At 46.7% G+C, this 13,625-nt stretch overlaps 1 long non-coding RNA gene across 1 annotated transcript in view; it reads left to right on the forward strand.

Moving 5' to 3' along the window:
* LOC129393499 (uncharacterized) overlaps positions 1 to 13,178 on the forward strand; it is a 47,869-nt gene extending 34,691 nt beyond the window's left edge. Inside the window, exon 3 of the long non-coding RNA XR_008620392.2 lies at positions 13,112 to 13,178. This is a non-coding gene — a long non-coding RNA (uncharacterized LOC129393499). The remainder of the gene's footprint in view (positions 1 to 13,111) is intronic.
* The last annotated feature ends 447 nt before the right edge of the window (positions 13,179 to 13,625 follow it).

Genomic DNA, 13,625 nt, shown 5'->3' on the forward strand with positions numbered 1-13,625 from the left:
ACACTCCTCTGTGTTTGAGATCCTCAGACAGTGCATGGTGGTGAGGGGGTCTGACCATGCCCGTCATCATACAAGCCATCGTAAGCTAGACCTAGCTATAGAAGACACAGACTGCGACAGGGACTCAGACCCCATACAGACCTCTACGGACAAACCAGGGAGAGCCTGTGGCTGTCAGTAAGGAGGGGGCTTGTTAGGCAGAAACTTTGAGCTCTGGCAGAAGGCAGTGAGAGCTGGCTCTGACCTGAAGGACAGGATCATCAGAAGGAGGTGGGATGATGAGATGTGGGGGTGGATTTTTAGCATGGGCCAGCAGGGGCCCAGAGAAAGAGGGTTTTGTAGGATTTGGCCAGAAGGTTCCCTATGCATTTGCCAGACAGGCTAGCAAGCTGCTCGCTTGCATTCCTATGAAGCAAATTGTTCCAGATGGAACTTTCAAGGTGGGTGGGAGTAGGAGGAGGGAAACACACATAGATAGGGTGGCTTTACTGAGCCTGGCACATAGGAATAGGTGTGTTTGAGGGTGGACTCAGGTATGAACCTGCATGGTAGAAAGTGCAATGCCATGTGCAGGGTCATGTACCAGGTCCAGAGAAGGGTAGGGGACTTCCAAGTGATCTCAGCCGCTGGGCGAGGACTCTCTGTGTTTACTCCCAGCCCCACCCTGGACTTTGTGGAAGGGAGGCATCAAGAGGACAGATCACATCACGTCAGAACCTGGCACGAGCTGGCTCCCGGCATCCTTTGGCTAATCTTGCCCTGGTGTAGGCCATCACAGAAGCCCCCTGGATATTGCCTGGTGCCTCATTAATGGCATTGCTGAGCTCATTAATTTGATTTTTCTCCTCTCCTCAGTCTTCCAACTTGGAGCTGTCACCTCAGTCACTCCCAGCCTGGGGCTGGGTTTGCACGGAGGATCCCTCAGAGGTTGCTATCGGTCTCATGACACAGATTCAGAAAGACCCGACTGGAGCTCCCTTTGGGGGTGCAGTATTTTCCTAGGGGTGTTGCAGCAGAGCACCACAAACTGAGTGCTGAAATTACAAAATGTATTATCTTGGGCTGGTGCAGTGGCTCACACCTATAATCCCAGAAGTTTGGGAGGCTGAGGCAGATAGATTACATGAGTCCAGCGGTTCGAGACCAGCCTGGGCAACATGACAAAACCCTGTCTCTACTAAAAATACAAAAAATTACCTGGGTGTGGTGGTGGGTGCCTGTGGTCCCAGCCACTGGAGAGGCTGAGGGGGGATGATAACCTGAGCCCAGGGAGGTCGAGGCTGTAGTGAGCTGAAGTCACACCACTGCACTCCAGTCTGGGCAATCAGAGTGAGACTCTGTCAAAAAAAAAAAAAAAAAAAAGGAAAGAAAGAAAGAAGGGAGGGAGGGAAAGGAAAGACAGAGAGAAAGACAGAGACAAGGAAAGAAAGAAAGAAGAAAAGAAAGAAAGAAAGAAAGAAAGAGAAAGCAAGCAAGCAAGCAAGCAAGTAGGGAGGGAGGGAAGGAAGGAAGGAAGGGAAGGAAGGAAGATGCTGAGTGCAGTGGCTCACGCCTGTAATCCCAGCACTTTGGGAGGCTAGATGGGTGGATCACTTGAGGTCAGGAGTTCGAGACCAGCCTGACCAACATGGTGAAACCCCATCTCTACTAAAAATACAAAAATTAACTGGCTGTTGTGGCATGCACCTGTAATCCCAGCTACTTGGAGGCTGAGGCAGGAGAATCACTTGAACTCAGGAAGCGGAGGTTGCAGTGAGTTGAGATCACGCCACTGCAGTCCTGCCTGGGTGACAGAGTGAGACTCTGTCTCAAAAAAAGAAGAAAGAAAAGAGAGAGAGAGAAGGAAGGAAGGAAGGAAGGAAGGAAGGAAAGAAGGAAGGAAGGAAGTTTGTTTTTGTCTTACAGTTCTGGAGGCTTGAAGTCTGAAATCAAGGTATTGACAGGGTTGGTTCCCTCCTAGGGCTCCAGGGACAATGGTTCCCTGTTAGGGCTCCAGGGAAAATCTGTTTCATGCCTCTCTTGCGGCTTCTGGAGGATAGCTGGTGTCTTTGGTGTTCCTTGGCTTGAGGATGCATCCCCCCATCTCTGCCTTTATCTTCACATGATGTTCTCAGTGTGCGTGTGTGTGTGTGTGTGTGTGTGTGTCTGTGTCCAAATTTCCCCTTTTCATAAGGACACCAGTCTTATTGGATTAGGGCCCACCCTAATGACCTCATTTTAACTTGATGGCATCTGTAAAGACCCTATTTCCAGTTGAGGCTACATTTTGAGGTAGTGGGGACTTGGAATCCAGCATATCTTTTTTAGGGGACACAATTCAACCCATAATGTGGGAATCTTTTGTTCTTCAAAACCCTCCTCTGAACACCATGTGTCTTTAGGAAACTCATAAGCCTTTGTATCCAGAATGGCATGAATTTAAGCTCAGGAAGAACTTCCTAATAGGATGTAGTGAAAGTCATGACTATGGCCAGGGGCAAGAGCAAGGAGAGGAGGGGGAAGAGAGGAAAAAGGAGAAAGTAGAGAAGGAGAGGGAATGAAGGAGAAAAATCATATCCAAACTCTGTTTTTTTTTTAGGGGGGGAGGTGGTTGGGGAGGACAGGGTCTCACTCTGACGCTGAGGCTGGAGTGCAGTGGTGCAATCACAGCTCACTGCAATCTCGACCTCCCAGGCTCAAGTGATCCTCCCACCTCAGCCTCCAGAGTAGCTGGGACCACAGGTGTGTGCCATGATGCCTGGCCAATTTTTTGTAGAGGTGGGGCTTTGCCATGTTGCCCAGGCTGGTGTCGAACTCCTGAGCTCAAGCAGTCTGCCCACCTCGGCCTCCCGAAGTGTTGGGATTACAGACATGAGCCTCCAAATTCACTTTCGATATGCTTATAGGAGGAAACCATGTTAAAGTCTTTCTAAGAACATGGGTTGAATCTCTCAGCTGGACCCAAACCAAAGCCTTGGCCAGAGAATATGATTTATATTAAAGACCCCTTCCTCTCACAGACAAAATGTTGAGGGAAAGAAGTTTCACATAAAAGAATGTATTGGCCAGGCGCAGTGGCTCACGCCTGTAATCCCAGCAATTTAGGAGGCCGAGGAGGGTGGATCACCTGAGGTTGGGAGTTCGAAACCAGCCTGACCAACATGGAGAAACCCCGTGTCTACTAAAAATTCAAAATTAGGCCAGGCACGGTGGCTCACGCCTGTAATCTCAGCACTTTGGGAGGCTGACGCAGGCTGATCACGAGGTCAGGATATCGAGACCATCCTGGCTAACATAGTGAAACCCCGTCTCTACTGAAAATACAAAAAAATTAGCCGGGCGTGGTGGCAGGCGCCTGTAGTCCCAACTGCTCGGGAGGCTGAGGCAGGAGAATGGTGTGAACCTGGGAGGCGGAGCTTGCAGTGAGCTGAGATCATGCCACTGCACTCCAGCCTGGGCAACAGAGCAAGATTCTATCTATCTCAAAAAAAAAAAAAAAAAATTAGCCTGGCGTGGTGGCACAAGCCTGTAATCCCAGCTACTCGGGAGGCCGAGGCAGGAGAATTGCTTGAACCCGGGAGGCAGAGGTTGCGGTGAGCCGAGAGTGCCATTGCCCTCCAGCCTGGGCAACAAGAATGAAACTCCATCTCAAAAAAAAAAAAAAAAAAAAAGAGAACATATTGCAGATTCCTATTTACATAAGAGTGAAGACTAGAAAAACAAATCTATGGTGATAGAAGTCAGAAGTGGTTACTGTTGGGAAGGATAAGCTGGGAGTGGGCATTACAGGGCCTCTAGGGTACATTGACTGGGTGATGGTGTAGGTATATGTGACAATTCACAGAGCTTGATATTTAAGACGACTTCAGTTTACTATAATTAAATCATATCACAAAAATCAATCAATCAATCAATAAAATAACCCCTTTCTTGCTTTTTTCACCCCACTGATCACCCCAGGCCACTCTGTCCAGTTCTCAGGCTGTTTCCATATTCTGTGCTCACAAATGTGAAATAAAATAGAAAAACAACTAGCATGATGTTCAGCACATAATAGTACTCACAAAATTTAAATTTCCTTTATGCACCTGTGCACATCATGTTCTGGGGATACAGAAGGAGAGGTGTCCACAGATGACCTGAGATTCTTCTCCATCAGCCATCCGTGGAATGTGGAGGCCCTGGGAGTAGAAGCATGTTCAGGCTTTGGTGGAAGACTGGTAAAAAAATAAATAAATAAATAACGTCCCCTGTCCTCAGGAACAGAACACAGCCCAGCAGAAACCCCAAATCATAATTAAAAGATGCCCTGCAACTCTCTTGGCAGCATACATTTTGAAGATGAAAGTAAATGATTAAAATAATTAAACACTTCAAGCTGACAAGCTGGAGCAGAATCTTGCCAGCGGACGTTTGTCAGTAATTAGCTAATTAATCCTGGCGCAGATTATAAGCCATAACAAACCAGTCAGGTTGAACAGAGCCGGCTGCTCAGAATTAGACTTTTAAAAAAGAAGAGAAGGGCTGGGGGAGGAGAGGACAGATAAGAGGGAAGAAGGAAAAATAAGAGAAGAATAAGACAGGCATTTGGGGCCACCTGGCTTTACCCTACCAGACAGGGCAGGCACAGCCTAGAGGGGGCTTCCTGGAGAGTTTTGGGCCTGTCTAGGCTCAAGACCCAGCCCATGCTGGTACTTCAATCCAAATGGATACTGGGGTTGTTGGGGAGAGGGAGGGCTCTGTACCTCTGGGCCCCAAACCAGAAGGAACAGTGGGATGGATAGGAGTCCTCTGACCATCCAGGTAGGAGGTGATGTCCCCATCAGGTGGATACGGCATTATTCCATTTCTTATTCCATTCAACAAAGGACTCTAAGAATGACAAGGGTCTCATTTCTGTGGAAAGAAATGACAAGATCCAAATAGGGAATCAGGGCCCAGTCAAGCAGTCTGGCTCACGGCAGGCTATAGACCAGTGCCGAGCAACACAAATACAATGTGAGCCACAAGTGCAATTAAATAAAGAGAAGCAGATGAAATTCATTTTAATTATATATTTTATTTAACCCAGTATTTCCAAAATGCAAGCATTTTGTCATCACGGTTAATATGAAAACATTTTTTTCATGAGCTATCTTACATTCTTTTTTCCTAAGTCTTTAAATTCCCGTATGTATTTTATACTTTTAGCCCATCTCAACTCAGACTAGCTATATTTCAAGTGTTCAATAGCCATGCATGGCTAGCAGCTCCTGTATTTGACAACACAGCTCCAGACATAAAAAGAAGTAGGGGAGAGGGATCCTAAGCCCTGGGACAATCTGCAGCGGGGGTAGGGGAAATCAGAGTGGCATGACCTCCTCATTGTCTGTGTTTCTCTCCTTGGCCATTCTTCCACCTCGCTGCCCTGGCTGGCTGTTTCCAACCAAATCGGCCTCACTTTCAAGGCTCTCTAAAGATGAAGGTTCTGGGAAGGACAGAGAAGAATCCAGAGGAAATGGATTCCTGCACCAGTGCATACACATGGGGCAGGGGAGTGCTACTGCTGCTGCACAAAGAGTTATGCCCTGCAGTCTGGGAGCACGATTGTGTCTGTGCACCTGTGTGTTTCATAGATGCTCCAGCACACCAGCACTGACCTTCAGGCAGCCTCTTGTAGCCTCAGTCCCTGGGAAAAGCCCAGTTTCCTTCATAATCATGTCAGGGAAGGGACAAGAGATGGCACATTTCACTCTAATGGAATGTTCTGGAAAGACTGTCAGAGGAAATTTGTCTCTTGGAAAATGATCAGAATCTTTTTGAGGTGAAGATCAACCACTTCTAGGCAGAGACCAGTCCATCTTCCACTGCAATTCTGGCTTAAGTTCTCCACAGATGAGTTGAATCCCTCAGAAGCCACATCAAAGTTCTGGAAAGAGTGAGGGAGTGAAAGGACACAGCCCCTGACCAGTGGCATGGACTTGTTGCTGCAGCCACTGCCATGGGCTCCACTGCCCAGAGGAGAGCTCTGGAGAGGGCAGAGGAGGCAAGAGGAAGAAGGTGGGCTCTGAGAGCCACACCCACAGCTCAGATTGCAGGGCAACAGAAGCCACTTTGTCTTCTAAACTCACCTCCCAAGGAAAAAACCCTTCTTCCTCCACTCCCAAAGTGCACCCTTGTTTAGTCAAGCCTGTGTCCCCTGCCCGTAGGAAGGAGGAAAGCTCTTTTTAGTACACCAGCAGAACTACATTTGATGATGCAACTTAGTAACTTTGTGCTTAAGAACAAAGCAGCACTGCTTAGGGCCAAGGGAGGTGAAAGAGAATCTCCTGGTGGTCAGAGCTCGGGGACATCCCTGTTAGCTGGGTTGATCAGGGAAGGCCTCAGGAAGAGGTAAGCTTGATCTGTACTTTGGAGATGGGAGGAATCAGAGAACAGAGAGAAAAATGGAGGGCACTTTGGCGGGGAATTTAACACAGACCCTCTTACTCATTGCACATAGCTCTTTAAAGCTTACAAAGTATGTTCACATGTGTAATCTCATTTCATCCTCATTGGACTATGGGATCCCAGAGGTACTGTCTCATTTGAGAGGCAATTCAGCATAGTAATTAAGAGTGCAGTTTTTGAATTTCTGGTTGAATGTGGCAGATGGAATAAATGCATTTATATCTGCTCCCTCAACAAACCTCACAAAAATAAAAGTAAAGCGATATAAAGAAGCCAATGGTGGACCACAGATGTCAACACATTTTTGGAAGATAGCAAGTGGATGGACGGGTTGGCAGAGCTGAGATAGCTGCATACCAAGTGCTATAGCAAAAGATGCCAAAGAGAAGTCAGTCAGTTGGAGACCTAGGACAAGGGAAAGATTAGATATTGGAGGCACAAGTTATTGCAGAAGGTGGGAGTGAGGTATGGGCTAAGAACAAGGGAATGGGTTGAAATTCTGCAAAAGAACCAGGTCCCTTCCATAACATACACAGGCAGATAACTACGTCTTCCATATCTTGTCAAGGACTGGAGGTTTTATTCTAGTTAAAAAGTGAAACAGGCCAGGCGCAGTGGCACATACCTGTAGTGCCAGCTACGTGGGAGCCTGAGGTGGGAGAATGGCTTGAGCCCGAGAGCTTGAGACCAGCCTGGGAAACATAGTGAGAACTTGTTTCTAATTAAAAATAAATAAGGCCGGGCATGGTGGCTCACACCTATAATCCCAGCACTTTGGGAGACCAAGGCGGGAGGATCACGAGGTCAGGAGATAGAGACCATCTTGGCCAACAGGATGAAACCCTGTCTCTACTAAAACACAAAAAGTTAGTTGGGTGTGGTGGCACGTGCCTTTAATCCCAGCTACTTGGGAGGCTGAGGCAGGGGAATCACTTGAACCTGGGAGGCGGAGGTTGTGGTGAGCTGAGATCGTGCCACTGCACTCCAGCCTGGCGACAGAGCAAGACTTCGTCTCAAAAATAAATAAATAAATAAATAAATAGGTCAGGCGCAGTGGCTCACACCTGTAATCTCAGCACTTTGGGAGGCTAAGGTGGGCGGATCACATGAGGCCAGGAGTTTGAGATCAGTTTGGCCAACATGGCAAAACCCCTCCTCTACTAGAAATACAAAAATTAGCCGAGCATGGTAGTGCATGCCTGTAACCCCAGCTACTAAAGAGGCTGAGGCACGAGAATCGCTTGAACCCAGGAGGCAGAGGTTGCAGTGAGCCAAGATTGTGCCATTGCACTTCAGCCTGGGTGACAGAGTGAGACTCTGTCTCAAGAAAGTAAAAAAAATTAAAAATATGTGTTTAAAAACCCACCAAAGTTACTCAGGAGACTGAGGCAGGAGGATCGCTTGAGACAGGGCATTCTAGAATGTGGTAAGTTATGATTGTGCCTGTGAATAGCCACTGCATTCCAGCCTGGGCAATGTAGCAACACCTCATCTATATATATATTTTTTAAGTGAACCAGGGATACTTCATTTCAACACCGGGCACAGTGGAAAGCAGGTGACAGATGTCATAATGAAAACAGGTGTGTTAGGAGACAGTCTGAACATTAAGACCCTAGGCTCGTGAGACACAGTTGGTAGAATACTGATGGCCAGGTGAATACCCACCCTCTCAGGTGGAGATTAGGGGATTTTTTTACTAGGGAAACTGAGTAGAGAAAAGATCTTTAGCTGGCCATGGTGGGTGGCTCACACCTATAATCCTAGCACTTTGGGAAGCCAAGGCAGGCGGATCATTTGAGGTCAGGAGTTTACTATATTGACCAGCCTGGCCAATATAGTAAAACTACTCTACTCTCTACTAAAAATACAAAAATTAACCAGGTGTGGTGGTACACGCCTGTAATCCCAGCTACTCAGGAGGCTGAGGCAGGAGAATCGCTTGAACCCAGGAGGTGGAGGTTGCAGTGAGCAAGATGGCACCACTGCACTCCAGCCTGGGCAACAGAGAAAGACTCTCTCTCAAAAAAAAAAAATCAAAAATAAAATAAAATAAAATAAATAAAATAAAATAAACCCTTTAGATACTGAGAAAGAGATTAGAGAAAACGGAGAGAAGAGAGAGCACAGAAATAATAGAACGTTTCTCAGAGGTAAAAGACATGAGTTTCTAGAACAAAAAGACTTACCCAAAGACCTACAAATACAATATATAAAAATATGCCCAAACCAAGTCTCATTTGCATGAAATTTTTGATGAACTAGGATATGGATAAAATACTTAAAGTTTCCTTACAGAAAGGAGAGGGTGCACACAAAGGATAGCGTGGAATCAGGAATGGCAATGGACTTCTCAACAGCCGTCCTGGAGCAATGCCTTTAAAAGTCTAAAGAATTCCTATACTGGCCGGGCTCAGTGGCTCACATCTGTAATCCCAACACTTTAGGAGGCTGAGGTGGGTGGATCCCGAGGTCAGGGGATCAAGACCATCTTGGCCAACATGATGAAACCCCCTCTCTGCTAAAAATACGAAAATTAGTTGGGGGTGGTGGTGCGCGCCTGTAGTCCCAGCTACTTGGGAGGCTGAGGCAGGAGAATCGCTTGCACCCAGGAGATGCAGGTTGCAGTGAGTCAAGATTGCGCCACTACCCTCCAGCCTGGTGACAGAGAGAGACTCTGTCTCACAAAAAAAAAAAAAAAAAAAAAAAGAATTCCTATGTCATTCAAGTTATAAGTCAACTGTGAGGGTAGAATAAAGAATTATCTGAAATACAAGGTATCAAGATTTTACTTCTCATGAATTCTTTTTTAAATTTTTGAGACAGTCTTGCTCTGTTGCCCAGGCTGGAGTGCAGTGGCCCAGTCTCAGCTCATGGCAACCTCCGCCTCCGAGGTTCAAGCAACTGCTGTGCCTCAGCCTCCCAAGTACCTGGAACTACAGGCGCTTACCACCACACCTGGCTAATTTTTGTATTTTTAATGGAGATGGGGTTTCGCCATGTTGCCCAGTCTGGTCTCAAACTTCTGACTTCAAGTGATCCGTCCACCACGGCGTCCGGAAGTGCTGGGATTATAGGCATGAGCCACTGTGCCTGGCTCTTCTCGTGCATTCTTTCTCAGGAAGCCAGTAAAGGACATGCCCTGTCACACTGAGATAAGGATGTGCTTCACTAAAATGGAAGACTAAGCCAAGAAAGAAAAGATGTGCGGGATCCAGGAAAAGGGGACCCACCCAAGAAAAGTGTGAAAGGGAATCCTCTGAACAACTTCTGTGCAGAAGGCCCAGAGGGAGATGGAAGGCTCCAGGTCTCCTTAAGGGAACAAAACGGGGGAATTAATAGATTGCCTGATGTGTTTCATCATGTGGAAATTAGCATTCAGAAGATTTTTACATTCTGTTGAAGAGTTGGGGATGAATTCATGATAAAGATATGGAAAACTAAGAAAATGGCAGAAAGAAAAAAACAAGATAATTAACATAAGTAAAAACAAAAAATCAGCACAAGAAAGATAATGGAAGATTAGTTTCAGCAGTAAATCATGTGTGTGAAATCAGTAAGGCCAACACTGAATACTGATTTGACAAAAAATTATGATGTAACTATATTGGAGTGGTGGAGAAAGGAGATGAGTGGGGGTGGGGTGATACAAACTATTAAATTATTATCTTCCATAATAAACTAAGAACAAGCATTATAAGTATATTATTTTGATATTCAGAGGTAAATACCAGTAGGCAGAGCTCAAATGGTTTTTGTTTTTTCTTTTTGTTTTTGAGACGGAGTCTCACTCTGTCACCTAGGCTGGAGTGCAGTGGTGTGATCTCAGCTCACTGCAATCTCTGCCTCCCAGGTTGAAGTGATTCTCCTGCTTCAGCCTCCCGAGTAGCTGGGACTACAGGCATGTGCCACCACACCTGGCTAAATTTTGTGTGTGTGTGTGTGTGTGTGTGTGTGTGTATTTTTAGTAGAGATGGGTTTCACCATGTTGGTTAGGCTGGTCTGAAACTCCTGACCTCAAATGATCTGCTCACCTCAGCATCCCAAAGTGCTGGGATTACAGGCATGAGCCACCACATCTGGCCTCAAATGTTTTTGAGGTTGCTTTGGGGAGTGAGACTTGATTAGGATATGAACTGCTGTTTTTGTAGCAAGACTTGCAGTACTAGTTTGCTTTTAAAAACAATGTACATGTATTGATTTTCTTAAAAAACAAAATGTAGCCTATGATTCAGATCTCCAGAAGATTAAAACTCAAAGAGTAGAATGTAGATTAAATGCAAACTCCAGGCTGGGTGTGGTGGCTCACACCTGTAATCCCAGCACTTTGGGAGGCCGAAGCGGGTGGATCACGAGGTCAGGAGATGGAGACCATCCTGGCTGACACGGTGAAACCCTGTCTCTACTAAAAATACAAAAAAATCAGCCGGGCGTGGTGGCAGGCGCCTGTAGTCCCAGCTACTCGGGAGGCTGAGGCAGGAGAATGGCATGAACCTGGGAGGCAGAGCTTGCAGTGAGCCGAGATTGCACCACTGCACTCCAGTCTGGGCGACAGAGCTAGACTCTGTCTCAAAATAAATAAATAAATAAATAAATACATACATACATACATACATACATACATACAAATTCCAATGGGTCAGGGAGTCTTGTCTGCTCACTGCTCTAGTATAGTAGTCACTTGAATAAATACACTGAGCACTCAATAAATGCTATCTACTATTGTTCTTTGTGTTTGTCTTCAGGGTACATCCCTTCATGCTGGAGCATCAGCATTGCTTCCTAACATGCATATGCATACATGTATACCTATGCACACACATATGTAGGTAAGCCTCAGGGCATATTCCTTCAACAAGTAGTTGCTGAATGAATTAAGAATGATTCCACCAGGCAAGCATCATTGCCTCATTTTGCAGATGAAATAAATGATGTCATATAGCCCATAAATGGAATAACCAACATTTTCAACCTTGGCCTTCAGACTCCAAGTCTTATGTTCTTCCCTCAACAGCCAGCAGCTGAAGAGTTGTAGAAGCACAGAGCTGAGAAATCACCTAGATAAGCTGTGGATGACAAATGGCCCTCTTTGATTGGAAAAGAAGAGGGTTTGTGCACAGGAGAAATGGGCGATGACTCTAGAGATGTGAATGCTTGTCATGTGGTGGAGGAGGGCTTTGAAGTGAAGCGAAGTGAATTATTCAAAGCATTGGGCCCAGGTGCAGTGGCTCATGCTGTAATCCCAGACATTTGGGAGGCCAAAGCAGGAGGATCACTTGAGGCTAGGAGTTCAATACCAGCCTGATATTGAACATAGGAAGACCCTGTCTCTTAAAAAACATTTAAAAATTAGCCGGGTGTGGTGGTGTGCGCCTATAGTCCTAGCTACTCCAGAGGCTGAGGTGGGAGGATTGCTTGAGCCTAAGAGTTTGAGGCTGCAGTGAGCTGTGATTGTGCCACTGCACTCCAGCCTGGATGACAGAGCAAGACCCTGTCTCAAAAAAAGAAAAGAAAAAAAAAAAAAACCACACACACACACACACACACACAGAGAGAGAGAGAGAGAGAGAGAGAGAGAGAGAGAGAGAGAGAGCGCGAGCCAGTGGTGTCTGTCCATGGTGCTGACATGAACTCCTATCCATTTCTTCAGCATGGAGCCAAGCCCACTACGTTCATCCTCAATCCCAGGCATCCTTAAACCCCACGGCATCTGTCCATGGTCTTGACCACAATCCTCATTTGCCACTACAGCCATAGTGGTCTGTATCAGAGCTTATAATTCTTAGTCACACTCTTTATGTATAGAGACTCAAGATGATGTTTCCCTCTGGGTGTGGCATAAGAGACCTTCAGTGGTCTTGCAATGCCTAACTCTGTCAAGGCTGAAGCCAAGCTCTGGTAACAGATGGCCTGACAAACTTGGGGCAGAAGGCCAGCCATCAGTAGACATGTCCAGGTCCCTGGGGAGAAGTCTGGCAAGATCAAGGCAGGAGATCAGGGTCAGTGCCAATTGGGCAGAGTTCTAGCCTTGGAGGGACAAGAAAGAAAACTAATGAAGGAAGCCTGCCATGTGGACTTGGTACAATTAGAGGTAATGGAAGAGGTCCTATTCTGGCAGGCACAAGAATGTCAGAACACTCCCCAGATACCATGTGCCAAGCTTAGAAAGAACCTGTAAGTCCAGATGGACCTTGGTGGTCTGATGAAACTGAGCCTGTCTGGTTCCCTTGCTGTTACTTGACAGTTCACTCACCCAAAGGCAACCCAAAACTGTGGGCTGAGCTTCCTTGAAGTCAGAACTGCCCCAAGTCAGGGCAAACACTGAGGCTCTTGCTGTAACTTGTCTTCAACATTCAAATGATGAAAAGAGAGGTAGAAGTGGGACCAGACAGGGGTCCCCAGAGTGGGTGCCTCTTGAAGACAGTGGAGAGTCCATTTCCAAGTAACATTTTTAGTTTCTACTATGTAGGATCCACCAGCCTTAGCCTCCCAAAGTGTTGGGATTACAGGTGTGAGCCACTGTGCCTGGCCTCAACAATCTACTGAGGAAGGTATTTTTAATCCCATACACGTAGAGCAATTGGAGCCCAGAAAGGCAAATGACTTGCCCAAGGTCACATGATAAGTATGTGGCAGGGTCCCTGCTTTTTTCTTCTTATGATGTAAGCACCCAGCTGAACCCTGCACCCACTCACTCACACAGGACCCTCCAAGCAGGCAGTGCCTTCCTGAAAGGCCATCTGTCCTTCTACCAGCTGCAACCAGCATGGCTGAATGAGGTGAGTACGGTTTATGCCCCCACCTTTGGTTGGATGCAGCTAAAGTGGCTCTGAGCACCCGTTAGCTCTGGGGTTTGGAGGAGGTCTGGAGACTCCAGGTAGTAGGGATGGGGAGAAAACCTCTGTGGAGGGAAGAATCTGGTGGCAATGGGAGTGGGAGAGGACTGGCTTCCTGCTGCTCCCAGAACGATTCTCACCTGCCAATCGATGGCTGCAGACTCACGCAAGTGCTAATCAGCTCCATTGACACACACAGGCTGGGGCTACAATTCATTTTCACATGGAATGGCAGATCGATTCCTCATTCTCCGCAGTCCCCAACCAGCCTCATCAGGCCATCTGTCCTTGAGGGACTGAGAAACTGGTTAACTCTCTGCACCTCTGGCCACCTGTGAGCTTTGCCCTTCTCTATATTCTCCTCCAGATACAATCTCACTC

This window comes from Pan paniscus, chromosome 1 (assembly GCF_029289425.2).
Source record: "Pan paniscus chromosome 1, NHGRI_mPanPan1-v2.0_pri, whole genome shotgun sequence".
Classification (NCBI taxonomy): domain Eukaryota; kingdom Metazoa; phylum Chordata; class Mammalia; order Primates; family Hominidae; genus Pan; species Pan paniscus.